Raw genomic sequence first — 14,713 nt, forward strand, 5'->3', positions numbered from 1 at the left:
ACTTTTGTGTATTTGCACCTCAATGAACACTAAACACTTCTGTTATCTCCAAATCTAATCCAGTCAACTAAACACAGATTTGTCAGTATGAAGTCAAGGAACAACTATAAAGAAACAGTCCCACATTCAGTTTCCTGACTCAAAGGTGGGGATATTGTCCAGTATTTCCAGTATTCTGGGCTGGCACACTCCTGCCTTTCTAGGAAATACTAGAAATATTAGAAAAATACTGAAAGTACTGTTTCACACCAGTATTAGCATAATTACTTCACAGACTGGATCTCCCATGTGAGTCAATTGTTTCTAGTTCACAAATGCCCCAGAACAATGGCCCTACCTAAAGTGGGTGAGCACGAGTTGCTGGATCTGCTCTAGCTTGGCTGAGAGGCTCTGGCAGCACACACTGCCATTTTGCTGGGATGCTAAACCCTGGTGTTTCCATCACTAGCCATTAGTCAGACTGCTTAACAAACCTCTAAGAATGACCAATACAGATCTTCACATAAGTGTCAACAGCATCCAAGCTTACTCTCATGGTCTCCAAATGAGTATTTTTGTTTGCTTCTACTTGCAGAACTGGACCAGAGACAAAGGCTTCAGCACTCCCTCTGCCCTGAGGGAAGCTCTGTGCCACTCCTCTTAGCCAGCATGGTTTATGCACATTTTCTACTTCATGTCTCACAACAGCAGGCAAACCTTGCTCCTGCTGGGCTTCTGTCAGAGGAGATATTGATCTGCAGCACAAATGCTTGAAACTCTTGCTCTGCTAACTGGTGTGCTGAATGTGCACAGGAGCTCATCAATATGTCTGAAACAAAATCTGCTCAATGGCTTTTGGGAATAAAAAAGAAAAACGGAGGTTTCTGATGAGGTTGTATACAAATATTCAAGTGGATGGATCTAGAAACTTTCCAAGAACTGGTAAAAGCACCATGAAGCACCACTTCATCTGGTTTACAACCATTTCAGTACAAGCAAGAATAAGCACCTAAGCATCTCTCTGATGAGGCACACAGAAGGCTTCCTATGAGGCTGTATACAAAATATTGAAGTGGATGGATCTAGAATCCTCCCAAGAACTACGGGGAAAAACATAAAAATAATTATAATACTTAAAATCAACTATTTAATGTCAATCTGGCCTTGCAATTTACCAATTATATGTATAATTTCTGGAAAGAAACATAATTGACAGCGTATTGGAACACTATCCATTTTATCCCCAAGAAACTTCACTGCATCTAAGCCAACTTTATATATACCCCAGTAAGAAGCAGCATCTTGTATATTTAAAGAAGTTTTCCATGCCAAGGCCAGTGTGTCAGCACCATTTGTTATGCTTGAATGCTTTATGAGACAGAAGTCAAAAACCTGACAATTTAACTCTCACTAGCTTTGGGAGTGACTCCATATGCCAGCCCAGCTACACTCTCTGGGCAAATTATGAACGTTTTTGCTTCCAGTTCAGCTTTAGGTCCCCATCTATTACAGGACTTTAGTAAAATTTCCTCTGCTGTCTCTAGGAGCAGAAGGGAAGCCAAATACAGATGGCTGAGCTTCCCAAAATCACAGAGAGCAGCAGAAGCTCAGCTTTGCTCTGTGGTGTCCGAAGTGATCTGTGGCCCCTTGGCTCTGCTAACCCACACCTTCAGTGAGTCACTGGAAGGTCATGAGGGCCCATCAGTGATTTTCAAAGAAAACCTTGGCTGAAGGTTTAAACTCCATTTGATCCAAACCCTTTTTTAGTGCATGATTCTGAACTTTGCATATTTCTGCCAGTCTCCCTTCGCAGGAGGTCACTATGGCAAGCATGCTGGAAAAAATAGAATCCAAGAAGAAAGAAAATCTATTTGGGGTATGTGTGTGTGTCTGTGTGTGTTCTGAGAAAATGACAAACCACTGCCACTTGTAATATATGAGACTAAGTGAAGATTTCTTCAATTCCATTTCTGCCTCCTGTAAAGCTTGTTAAAAACATAGGTTCACTTGGCTTTTGCATTTCCTTTGATTCAGGCCAATGGAGATTAATCAGTAGCCAGTATTTCTGAGATTTTACAGCTTTCTTTCACTTAGGAAGGTAAAAAGTCAACTTGTATGGGCTGTTATAACACTTCCTCTTTTAACCTGAGGAATCATACAGGCATTTCCCTGAAATCTTGGATGAGCAAATGATTACCTTTAATTTTATTTTGGCTGTCAGAGTTAACCCAAAGTAATCTTAAGCACATTACAATCTGAACTAACCTCTTACTATAGCAACCAACTTTTGGGAGAACAGCAATGTGAAAACCAAAGCAACCAAAATGCAGGGGGGGGAAGCCAGCAATGTCAACACATTGTGTTTCCCCTTGAAACAGTTTCTTTCCATTCATAAGAGGTTACATCCTTCAGACAGGATTTTAAAACAGTGAATCCCATTCGTGGCTATTAACTTCCACACTGATATACACTTAGCTCCAATTTCCTTGTTTCTTTCCCCTCCTAACTTAACCCTATTGCCACAATCTGGTACAATCAGAAAGCTGACATTGCATTCCCACCACTCAATATCCACAGAGTTATCACTGAAGTCAAAGCCACAGTTCATCCTCTTTCTATGACTTTAAAGCTCATAATCCTCTGTTACATCAGCCACAAGACATTGATTTGTTGAATCTGCCCAGCAGACTCTTGTCTTTTTCTATTGCTTTGCAGAGATGGTGCTTCCATTACAGGCACATCCTCGAGGGCTGCTGGAATCTCACTGCTAGGTCAGAACTGGCCTCTACAATGTAGGAACTAAAAAAACTTATTTGGGCAGTAACACAGAGGAATTGCCACAGCAGCAGTGGACACAACGCTTCCCAGTTCATTCATCCATCTCCAGCTGAAACGGAGCTTCCGGGGTGAAATGAGGTCAAAACAAAGTAAAGGGGGAAGTGGAATCTGTCCAACAATAAACCAGGTGTCAACATCTGTTGCACAGAGCCTGACCAAGGACAACACGGTCATTCTCTGTTATCTGTGCTGGGTTGTTGGGAATTTTGAGCAGATGTTAATAGGATGAATACATAGCAGTCGTACCGTCTCAGAATAATAATGCCTGTGAATGCCAAAAGCATATTGATCTCCTGAAGTGCATGGTCAGAGCATCTAATGGCTCTAGAGAGAGCAGGGAAACACTCAGAAGGGGAAAAGAAATTAAAAAAAAAAAAAGAGAAGATGCTTCAGATTGGAGAATTCTGTCAGCTTAAACTGCTGCTGCACAGACACATTCTGAGGGACCCAAGAACACACAATTTTTGCACAGGAATGAAATAATGAATTTACAGAACTTGTATGATTATAACAGGTCCAAACCACTTCTTTTAGAATATTAGAACCAGGAAGAACCTTAAGAGGAAAATAAATCCTTACTGCACTGTCCTGATGGACCAGAACTGTGGGAAAAGAAAAGCTAACACCAGTGACACAGAGAATGCAGATACTGTTAAAAAGAAATTAAAAGGGAAATTCTTTCAATTTTAATACCTCAGCTGTTATTAGTGATGCAGATCAGGGCTTTGTTCTAAAAGGAAATCTCGTAGCTAACCTGTGCTGTCTTTTTCAAGTGGGAGACATTGAAAGCTCCTTTTTACACCAGGGCTGTGTAACTGGGAAATTCAATTCATTCTCTTTGCTTTGATATCTATTTAGTTCAACACTACACACACTGTCAGAAGCAAAATGTTATCCTTCACTGCACCTGAGGGCCAAGTGGTCCAGTGTCATATGCTCCATGGAACTGATCCAGTGTTTTCACCCTCTCACAAAGACATGCAGCTCTTTGAGGAAGGACAAGACTCCAGGACAACAGGACTGCAAATTACCAGCTTAGTCAGAGGGGATTTTCTTTTTTATGAGCTACAAACCAGACCAAAATACACTAACAGAGATATCCTTGTAAAGTTCACTCCCAGCAGTGCCACCATAGGAGCATATTGGAATTCTAGCAGCTCTGGTCAATAGTATTATATATCCCATGAACCACTGAGGACATTAAGCAAACACATTGAAGAGATAAGAAAAGATTCCAGTTATCCTGAGCTTCCCACTCTCTGACCACAAAACCGCACTCTCACATCAAATGGGGAATGCAACTCAAGGGACATTTTAATCCTACACCCCTATTCTAATTAATAATCCTACTTTATCAATATTTGATGGAGCCGTTATTATGTCTGCTCTGGCCACTTCACTTTTCAGAGAATGCTCTGAATGACACTGCTCGATAGCAATGCAAGAGCAATGTGCTCCTTTCAGGGTAGTACAGATTGGAACCACAGCACGTCCTTTCCTAAGGCAGTGCCTCTGCAGAAGGTCCTGCTTCAGGAGCAGCCTAGGGGATGGACTGGCAGCTGCAGCATCTGCAACTGAGCATCCGCTGATGCACAAAGATCTATTGACTCAGCCTTAATGACCCCTCCCCACTGTGGCCCACTAGGCCACCATCCTATGGGAAAGAAAATAAATGTGTATCCTGAAAACCAAGCCACAACAGAGACAATGGTGAGCACAACAGAGCCCAGTCATTATGTATGTTGGCACAGAGACTAACAGTTAATAAGGCACAAAACCAATTACGACAAGAAAAGCTCACATTTTTTTGCAGACAAAGTGTTGAAAAGAAGGAAGCAGACTACACTGTGCTAACCATGACAGACATGCCTGGCCCTCACCACAAACCTTTACTCATGGCACACAGCCTCACTCACATGAGTATCTGACCAGGGCTGCTGTTGGGATTGCATTTCCACAGGGTCAGGAGGTTATTGCTGCTCCCCAACTCCTCAGCAGCACCATCCATATGACAGTGTTCCCCCTGTGCTCTGCCACTGCAAACACAGGAACTGCCCCAACAGCTGCCTTGACATGAGCAGCAGCAGGAACTCAGCAATTGCAAGTGCTTCAACTAAAGTCAATTGCTTACAGAAAGGCACTCAAAAACAATTACATGCTGCTACAGGAAAAGTAAAACATTCCACAGTCCACATCACACTCTTTAAGGATCCTCTTTGGGAAACAGAATACTCAAAATTCTCCATCAGTGCAGAACCATTAAGATCAGACCTTGCTGCGGAAGAACTGAAACCCAGGGAAAGGCAGTACCAACCCCAGGATGCAGAAAGGGCTTTTTCTGTATGTTCCTCAGACTCACAGTTTCTGCATCCTGTACCTTCCACCTGCAAGTGCATTTTCTAAGTGCTACCCAGCTTGTTTCTCTACAGCACAAGTGTTCCCAAAGCAGAGGTAGGGACTGAACTATGGAAATACATTGGTGAGCTCTCACTTTCCTGTCATATTGCACATTTGCCCAGTTTCAGGATTTTACTGTGTTATACAATGTAGTATCATAAATGCAAGTATCAATTACTATACAGTGAAGGAGCAGAGCAGCAGATGAATTCATCCCAATTCAAAGGCTGGGAATGATGGCTGTTCATGGGACAACAGGTAGCAGTCAGAGTGCCAGAAGAAGGCAGACAGATCCCTAATTACTGTGTGCCTTCTACACTTCGCATCTGACTCAAAGCCCAAAGAAGCAATTAAAGACAGCTAACAATTGCAGGAGGCTTCTTACACTTCAGGCCAGTGGAGAACCTGCTCCTAGGGAGCTCTGTCCTTCCACATTCCAGCAGGTTGTGATGGTCACAAGATTGTCAAAGGTCCGAAAACCTATATAGAGAGGGAATAAATCCTGAATGACAGCTGTCCAGTGAGTCAAAACCACTGGATCATGCAAGCTTTGAGGGAAACTTTATGTCATCTGTTCTGTCTTTAGAGAGAAGAAAAGATGCAATGGCATTATCTTTTCACAGCAATGATACAAGCACAGAACAGCAAACAGATGGAGGTGTCATAACAAAGTGTGAAACAGAAAAAAGAATAAAGTGAGAGCCCCTCTGTTTGAGATCCTGGTGCTGTGAAATCCTGTTTGTAGTGACCTGTCAGAAAAATGCCTCAATTACTACAGGCTGGGATAAGCACAGGTACTTAACATCAGAGACAGAGGGTCTGACAGCCCCCAGGGATGGGCTGGGGATCCACACCATGGAGCAGGGCAGGTCCTGGCACTGGGCAGGGTGAGGGCTACAGCAGTAGCACAGCAGACCCTGGAATTAAACTGCTTGCAGGAGTATTCATGCAAATTTTGAGTAGTGGAGCTCTTCAGAGGTGCCCAAGTGACAGAATAATGCTTCGGGCTGTTTGTTTCCAGAAGGAGGAAAAAAAAAAAAGGGAAAGTACAGAAGAGAAACATTGCAAAACTGGAAGGAACTAAATGTTATCAAGATAAAATGGAAAAGGCTTAATACAGTCTATCAAAGGCTAGGTAACCCCATCACAACACATGCTATCAAGGTTTAACTGAGCAGTGTGGATTTTGAAGGACACTGTTTCATCTATAAAAGGTTTGGAGATGTTACAACTTAGTCTTTTTGCCAGGAGATACTTTATTAAAATTGCTGTAAACAGTAACTCATTCAAGCAAAGAAAAATTGCTGTAAACAGTAACTTGTTCAAGCAAAGAAGAGGCTCTTCCTGCCATGAACTTAAAAGCATGTTAGCCTTCAATTCTGTTTTTGAAGAATGTTTCAGATATTAATTTCTACCTCATGCTCAACATAAGTTAAGTTTTCTTCACAGTTCTGGTGCTCAGAGGAGAGAGCAGCAGCATTTTTCTGAATCTTCTGAATCTTTAAACAGATCTTTTCTAACACCAGGTTTTCTGGTTAGATCTTCCCAACACTTCTCCAGCAGCTGTAGCAAATCAAAGTATTTGGCAATACTGAATTACTCAAAGAAATCTGAGCCTTCTCTCTGTTCATAGGTCTTCCTCAGGGCCCTGAGTGGGTTGCAACAGCACAGACACTTGCTCTAAATAGCTTAGATCCAAACACTCTACTTGATGGTGATTAAATATATAAAATGTTACACATCCAATCTTTGAAATGCAAAAGCCCAGGGCACCTCAGCAATTCTTTCCACTCAGAGCAATTACAGCACTGGAAGTACTGGAAATACCATCATGTGATCCAGTCACAAACTACTGATCTAAAGAGATGGAATCTAGAACAGAAAGGAATAGGGAGAAAGTTCAAGATGTATGATTGATGTTTTCCCTTTTGTGTAAGCCAGTCTTTATTGCAGACCTGTATGAGAAAACAGATGTTGTACACACTTAGCTGCCACACAGACACTATTCCTAGGAAGGATCATAGTCTAGGCCATTCAAGGCAGAGCTTTTTTGCTGCTACTGTTAGATCTGTACTCTTCAAAAGTTAGGGTTTTTTACTTTGAAAAGGCTGTGCTTTACAATGATGTTGCTAACAGAGGAAGTGAATCTATGATTCTGCAAATTAATTAGTCTTTGTTATATAGTTATACTTTTTTTTCTAACAGAATACTAATTCTGACAGCACTGATTAGTATTTTGGAAGTGGTTCTCAGGAACTGCTGACTCACTGGGCCATGGTCCTCACTGTTTCAACAAACTACAGAAACAGACAAAGCAAAAGCACAGACCAGGCAAAACCCATCTACGGCTCATCAAGGAATTTAAATACATGAAAGTAAGTGTGGCTTCATAGTCCTTTAATTATGCATTGCATCTGAATTATGTATGGAGCAGAGGGCACGCAGGAATTCTGGTGGAAGGAAGCAGCACTGTGCACTGGCACTTCCTCCCAGGATAAGACAAGACTGTGCTCTGCACCAGGCTCTCTCCAGTTTAATGGAAGCCTGCCATTCCCAGGCATTTTGCACACCCATTCTCACAGCAAGGAGCTGTCTCACCCTGCTCAGCAACCCCTGCTGCCCCCTCAGAGGAGCACATTTCCATTGCTGGTGAGCAATTACTTCCCCTAGATCCTGCTGTGCCCTTATTTAGCCCAAGTACTCTTCAAGAATAATGTAATCCATAGGTACTTTAAACCTATAAAACCTAACTTACTTAATGTCAAGTGTTTAAATACAGATCACACCTTTCATATCAGTCAGTGCTTTGTAATAAAGTATGGCATTTGTCTGATCTGCAGTTTTACCATTCTGTTGACTGTAATAACTGTTTTTGCTATGCTAAGTCAATATTTACACCTTCACCATTTCTGTGAGGCACAGACATTAATTGTCTCTTGTAATGCCATATAATCTGGCTGTAAGGTCCCTTGGAAACAAAAGTCAACTTTAATCATTATATCATTAGTCAACACTAACCATTATCCCAAGTTCTGCCATTGCTACTTATAGTGGATCTATAATAAATGTACACATACAGAAATCATGCATGAGCACAAAAACTCCACTCTCAGTCCTTACTTTCATACTCTTCTTTCCATTTGCTTTTGTATTCTATTTACTATTTTTCACTTTAAATGCACAGTTGTGTATTACACATGAATAAATAGAGACTATTTAGAGAAGCGATAGTGGATAAAGTATTAATCCTCTGAGACAGTTTTACAGGTTGGTCTGTCCTTATGCATTTCCATAGCCAGACATCAACAAAGAACATCTCTCCACCTCCACCCCACCTCCTCCTTAGATTGTGCCTCACACTGGGCGAAACACAAAACCCTGCTCCCTGAAGCAAGTTTCGTGCAGAAAACAGACACTGTCAACTTCAGATACAGCCCCACACACAGGCTGACATTTGGTTAGTGCAGGGAGAACTTCTGAAACTCCAGGTGTGATTTTGCAGAAGGAATATTTGTGCTTTTGTCTTTCCCCGAGGCACAATGACCTTCCCTCGAGCGGGAGCAGCGCGGCTCTGCAGCCAGCCCCGGCCCGGCACTGAGCTGCAGCTGCCACGCGGTGGCAGAGGTTGGGTACCGTCACCACAGCGCTGCTTCCCAGGAATGCACCAGGAATGCTTATCCTCTGCTCAAGGTGACTCTCAAGATGATTTCTTGCCTCCTCATTAGTTACTATACATATTTATAGACAAATTAAAGACTCAAACAAATGTTTATTCAATTAATCGCTTCGAGTTCTAGTGGAACAAACAGTATCAAACCAGTTCATCAGCTCAGGGGCTTATGACAATTTAACACAATTTAATTTTTTTCTGTTCCCTCTCTGTGGTATCATGTCTCACACAAGAGTTAAAACACCAAACACTGGCAGAGTTCTTTGTAACAGAAGGAGCATAAGGAGTTCTGAACCATCAACTATTTGCTTCAACTCACAATGAACAGAAAATTGATTTGATGCAATAATCAAGTTAGGCTTGCTTCTACACCCCTCTCCCAAAGACATGGTGTCTAATCTTTCAATATTTATCTCATAATTCAATTACCAGCTTATTGAGAGCAACTACAAAGACAGTGCATGCTACTCACTGTGATTTGGATCATGTGAATGGACAGTATTCCACACAAGGTGCTTCTGAACGCCTGCTTTGTGAGACCCTGCCATCCTCCCACTTCAGAGGAAGCTGCATATTTTATCCTTTAAAGATGCTACAACAGCTATGACTCTGTATAGCACATTCTATGTATTTTTAGATCACACCAGGTCAACCAAGCCCCTTTCCCCCTCTCTGCCACATCATTCATGAATCCTCTAATAATGCAGCACAGCTTTGTTCTGCCCTCAGTATTCCAGCCCTGCCTTCACAGATTTTGGCCCATTTCCTTTATTCAAAGCCTGTACAGTCTTCAGCTTTCCAAGTAAATAAGCTGTGCCAATGCATGTTTTTATTTGCAGCTCTCCCTGGGTTTGCTCCCTGCAGCATGGCACCCAGCTGTAAGCCAGGCACGCAGAGGCCTGGGCAGGGCTGCGGGAGCTCTCCCTGCCGAGCACAGCCCCGGCCCTGAGAGCCCCACAAAGGCCCTGCCCTGACTGACAGGGACTGGCACGGTGCTCAAGGAGCGACACCCGCACTGCCACACTGAGCCTGGGGGGGTGTTTGTCCAGGTTTTTTAACTCCAAATTCCCATCACCTTTCTAACGGTAAAGCACCTGAACTAACCAAGAGTCAGCTCTGAGAAAGGAGCATGAATGATTGCAAGCAATTTTGCAAAAAGAAAACAAAACCCAAACACAGGAATGCCTTTCAAGGCCAGCTTGACAAACCTTCTGCAAAGAAAAAAATGTGAGAAGATGACACTATACTTGTTTAGGAATCATTTTGCCTTTACAGGATCTGAATAGAAATACTCATGCTGTGTTCTAATAAAAATGGAAGTGGAATTACAAAGTGAGAAAAGAGCAATTTGCAGGATAGGGTTCACTCACAAATTGCAGGAACAGGTTACAATGGACAATCTTCTGCTTTCAGTCCTTTCCAAGTTTCAGACTTCTGCAGAAACAAAATAGAAGATCCAATAAATTGTTTATGAATTAAAAAAAAAATTATAATCCCATCCTCAGTACTTCTACTCTTCCCCTTTAAATTTTCCACAGAACACTGTTTTTGTAGCTGCCAGCTCTGTGACCTTGCTGGAAGTGGCCAAGCCAGAGATCAATTAGTGAGCACAGAAGAGAGGAGCAGCTTTGCCTTGGTTGTGCTGTCCCTTGGGAGAAGGGCAGATCATTATCCAGAGGGAGTGCTAACACAGGTTGGGACTAACTGCAAGATGCACAATGCAGCAAAACTGAAAGGAAATGGCAGAATCTCTTTTTTCCTTTGGCTTTCACATTTTACATTCCCTATAATTTAAAAATACTTTAATTTTGCAGATAACAAAACCTTGTTACACTAAATGATATCTACAACAAACACACCATGCTGACTTCAAACACAAATTATGAAACAAGCTTTCTAAACCCTCAGGAAATCCCCACCATCTCCCATTTCATAGCTAGGATGACCTAAAGCACAGAAGAATTTAGAGATTTTAGTGTTACACACTACAAACCACAAAAACCATAAATATTTCACATAAAACTTAGCCTAAAATAAGCCACCTAAAATAAGCTGGTTACTACAGCATTACTACAGTCTGTCTGCTTGCCTTAATTTGCAGGCAGCTATAATGCTGCTTGTGAGACACACTATTCCACAAAAAACCCTGAGAGATCAATAGTTCTTAAATAAGTAATTAGAACAGCTGAAATAATTTAGGTCATCAAAGAACAAGCAGGATAAATAAAAAGTTATAGCGCTGTGGACACTTGCATCTAACAGAATTTTTACATTTATTTGAGTTAACTGATAGAAAGGCTGAACACCAGAGCAAGAGGCAGAACTGCTGCACAGCATCTGTAACAGGAAGGCCAAGTAGGATAGCACTAGATGCACATATTAAAATTATTTGGCAGGTGAATTAAAATAAAAAGAACAACCAGGATACAAGATACACCAACAGTGCTCAACTTCCCACTCTTAATGCAAGCAAGCTTAGATGAACGTGGGAAAGTACATGTAAAATATACTTTCCCCAAAATACAGGTACATTTCTGTTCAAATGCCTAATCTGACCCTTTTGGACTTGCACTGGGGTGAGAAAACCCTGGGAAATCCTGTACTGTAAATGCTCATCACAAGGATAACTATTTGTCCAAACATTTGGGCTGTCCACCATCTTTACAGGCTGGGCTCAATTTTCCCTTTGAGAGAAATGCGATACACTTCAAAACTGATGGTCAGCATTGCAGTCTCCATACCTCCTACGACACAGGCATCCAAATCTTTCTCAGTGTTTCAGCAGACACACAGCTCATTTGCTAGTCACAGCTCACTGACATCTCCAGCTACTGAATATCCACATTTAGATAACATTTTGGCATATCAAAGTTGATGAAATTTTGAGGTACATGCCTGAAGTCTGGAATATGACTTGTATCTGTTGTAGATCTGTTTTCCATTTATCATATTATGTGACAAAACCAGTCAGCTCAGCAGCAGCTTCATGGGTACACAGAGTGAAGAGTCTCAAACATGGAAAGGTTACTTCTAGCTTGTGCAGCGTGAGGGGACAGCACATCATCAGAGAGGAGACAAAGCAGACTGCAAAGAGCCCTTGGTGCTGCTCAACTCCCATTTGTCACCTGCAGGCTTCAGCATGCTGGACTTTGTGTGTTTGCTCTGGAGCCTCAGCCACTTGAACCAACAGGAGGCTGACAGTCTGCTGCGAGCCACATGCCGTGCTGGGGTCGGGTACTGGTGGCTTTAGGAAACACCCTCACCACCTTCAGCAAGGTCAGTGTTTTATCCCAAGGGTACTGCCTGCGAGCAGCTTCCAAACGCCATTGAGTTCTGGCTCTAGCATCACAACATTTTTTATGAAGTTATAACACTAATTCATTAGAAGCAAAATTCTCATTATAGCAAGATTTTTAGGCCATATTTCTGTTCACAGTTCAAAGTGAGACAATTACAATTATTCCTAAGAGTACCCCACAGTCTGCTGATGAAAAATTAATCTTGGTAAAGCTTTTTTTTTCTTTAAATTATTATGACTGTGCTGCCAGCTGCACTCAAACTCTGATTCAAGCTTTAGGCTTCAGGGTCATTGATAGACACTCAGCTACTGCGTCCACCAAAAAAATACTGATTACCAAGACAGAAACAGATATGGGAAGGAGAAAACCTGAAGTTAAAAAACCAAAGAGGGGAGAAACCAAACCCAGTGAAAACAAAATTTTTTTGTACCAGAAACAGATTGAAAACAGAAAGGAAATTAGCATTTAGGAATGAAAAAGCCTATTCACTGTTGATGTTGAATACAACACCCGGGGAGACAGAAGCTGGGTTTATTTTTGATAGCAGCATAAACATTAAAGATAAGCCAACAGCATTTAGAAAATATGGGTGCAGTACAAAGGCTCATGTGATGAGAGCTGTTTTGCTTTTAATCTTGACCTGAGAAACCTTTTGTATGACAGAGCCTCTTTTCAGTGGAGTCAGTCCTGCCTAGTTGCTCTGATTATTAGTGATAAAAAGGCCACCCAAGTTGTTTCTGCTTTGAAATGATGGCAGGTTTCAATCTCAAACTTCAAAGGAAAAGGAGAAAACCCACCCTAATATATCTGTCTAAGGACCTGCACCAAACTCCTGTCATCCCTTATTTGGTTCAATCACACTCTTCCCTAAAACAACAATTCTTACAACTGTATCTCTGTTTTTCTAGAAAGGATGTACATATACCCCCAAATATTTACCTACTTGCCACTGATACAAATGAAAATACTTATCTCATATTGATGTGAGATAAACAGAGATCATGTCCTACCCACAAGCAGAAAAAAACAGCTGATTTCCAGATTTGTTCAGCATGTCTACAAGCCCAGTAACCCGGAAGTGCAAACCACATCAGCCACAGTCATTGAGAGGGCTCAGTGATCACAGAATCTCAAATGTGTCTTAAGAAATATGAAGACTGAAAACTGTGAAGCTCTGTGAAGTTCAGTCCTGCCTTGGATGTCTGTTCACATGGTCTGGGCATGTCTAGAGAGCAGAGTTACAGACCAGTGCTCAGTCTTTGCAACTTCACACCCTTAAACTGCAGTGTGCAGCTTGTTGCATACAATACTGCCAACCCCACAGGCAGGACCCCAGAAGCTTCCTTCTGCCCCTTTTGCTTCACAGCTCACACAGCAGAGATGCCCTGCAACCAGCTGCAGTCTCCGTTTCCATGGGCACAACAGGCACCTGCACCTTCATTCACATCAAAAATGTTGCAGTGCAGATGAAGTACCAACACCCCATGTTGATATGTCATGTTACACCATGTTACAGATCAGGAGACTTCACATGACCATTTAGGGCATCACCTTAATTAGAAACTGTAATTAAATGCCCACTGAAGGTTGGTAATATCATTTGCTTCCAGGCCTTCTTATTTCATGAGGAATGCTCTGCTGGGTCAGATCAACTCTCCCGTGGAGCCTGGTACTGTCCCTCAAAGCTGTATTTACTGCTATGAGTTTTGCCATGACCACCAGAAGAAAAGTTTTACACATTCAGCAGTTGCCAGATGGGGTGAGGACACAGCCAGAGAGAGCACTGAGGGCAGCACAGTCTGAGCTGTCAGGAATGCCGAGCGCTGCCCTCTGTCCTAAAGAGCACCTATAAAAATAAGATTAAAGCACTTGTGTTTACAAATGTTTCAGGAAGCTGCTGGCCTGCGGGTGAGCACAGACACTGCCTTTGGGCTGGCTCTGGCCAAAGCAGGTAAGTGTGGGATGGTGTGACAGGGCCCCACCACAGGGGCTGGCAGGTGAGCGCTGCTCCGCTCAAGAGCAATTCACATCCTGCTTTAAGGAACACTCTGTACCACGACTCTGCAAGGCTGAGACACCTCACACAAGAAAGTGAAAGCAGAAAATTAACAAGTAGAGCAGCACATATTGAGACATGCACTCTTCTTTTTTTAACCTAGACCTTTGTTGTTTTTAATAATTGATATAAAGTAACAGGTAACTCACTAATTGCACTTCTAAATTGTAACCCAACCTGGAATCACTCACACATGGCATAACTTCCGTTCTTATTTGAAGCTAAATCCACCACAGTGCCTTCAGTAGCTGCTCTAATAATTGCATTAGTCATAACCTGAAAGTATTTCCCATTTCCTTAGTTCCAGTTTTGCTTGCTTTTCAAGCTGATCCTCATCCCTAATGCTTAAAAGATCTCTGAAATGTTACCCTGCAGAGCCTGCTCTGGGACTTGAGGAGCTCAGTGCAACATTTCGTGGTGTGATTCCTCCTCTCCTGGCATCTAATTTTCCTCCAATACGATTTTATCTCCTTT

General features: G+C 42.2%; 1 protein-coding gene across 10 annotated transcripts in view; it reads right to left on the reverse strand.

Moving 5' to 3' along the window:
- CRB2 (crumbs cell polarity complex component 2) overlaps positions 1 to 14,713 on the reverse strand; it is a 112,690-nt gene that overhangs the window by 38,493 nt on the left and 59,484 nt on the right. For all 10 annotated transcript variants that reach the window (XR_008434522.1, XR_008434521.1, XM_053962525.1 and 7 more), the window contains one exon: positions 10,255 to 10,318. The gene's annotated coding sequence lies outside the window, so the exon portion shown is untranslated. The remainder of the gene's footprint in view (positions 1 to 10,254; positions 10,319 to 14,713) is intronic.

The sequence above is a fragment of the Vidua chalybeata genome, chromosome 21 (genome assembly GCF_026979565.1).
Source record: "Vidua chalybeata isolate OUT-0048 chromosome 21, bVidCha1 merged haplotype, whole genome shotgun sequence".
Classification (NCBI taxonomy): Eukaryota; Metazoa; Chordata; class Aves; order Passeriformes; family Viduidae; genus Vidua; species Vidua chalybeata.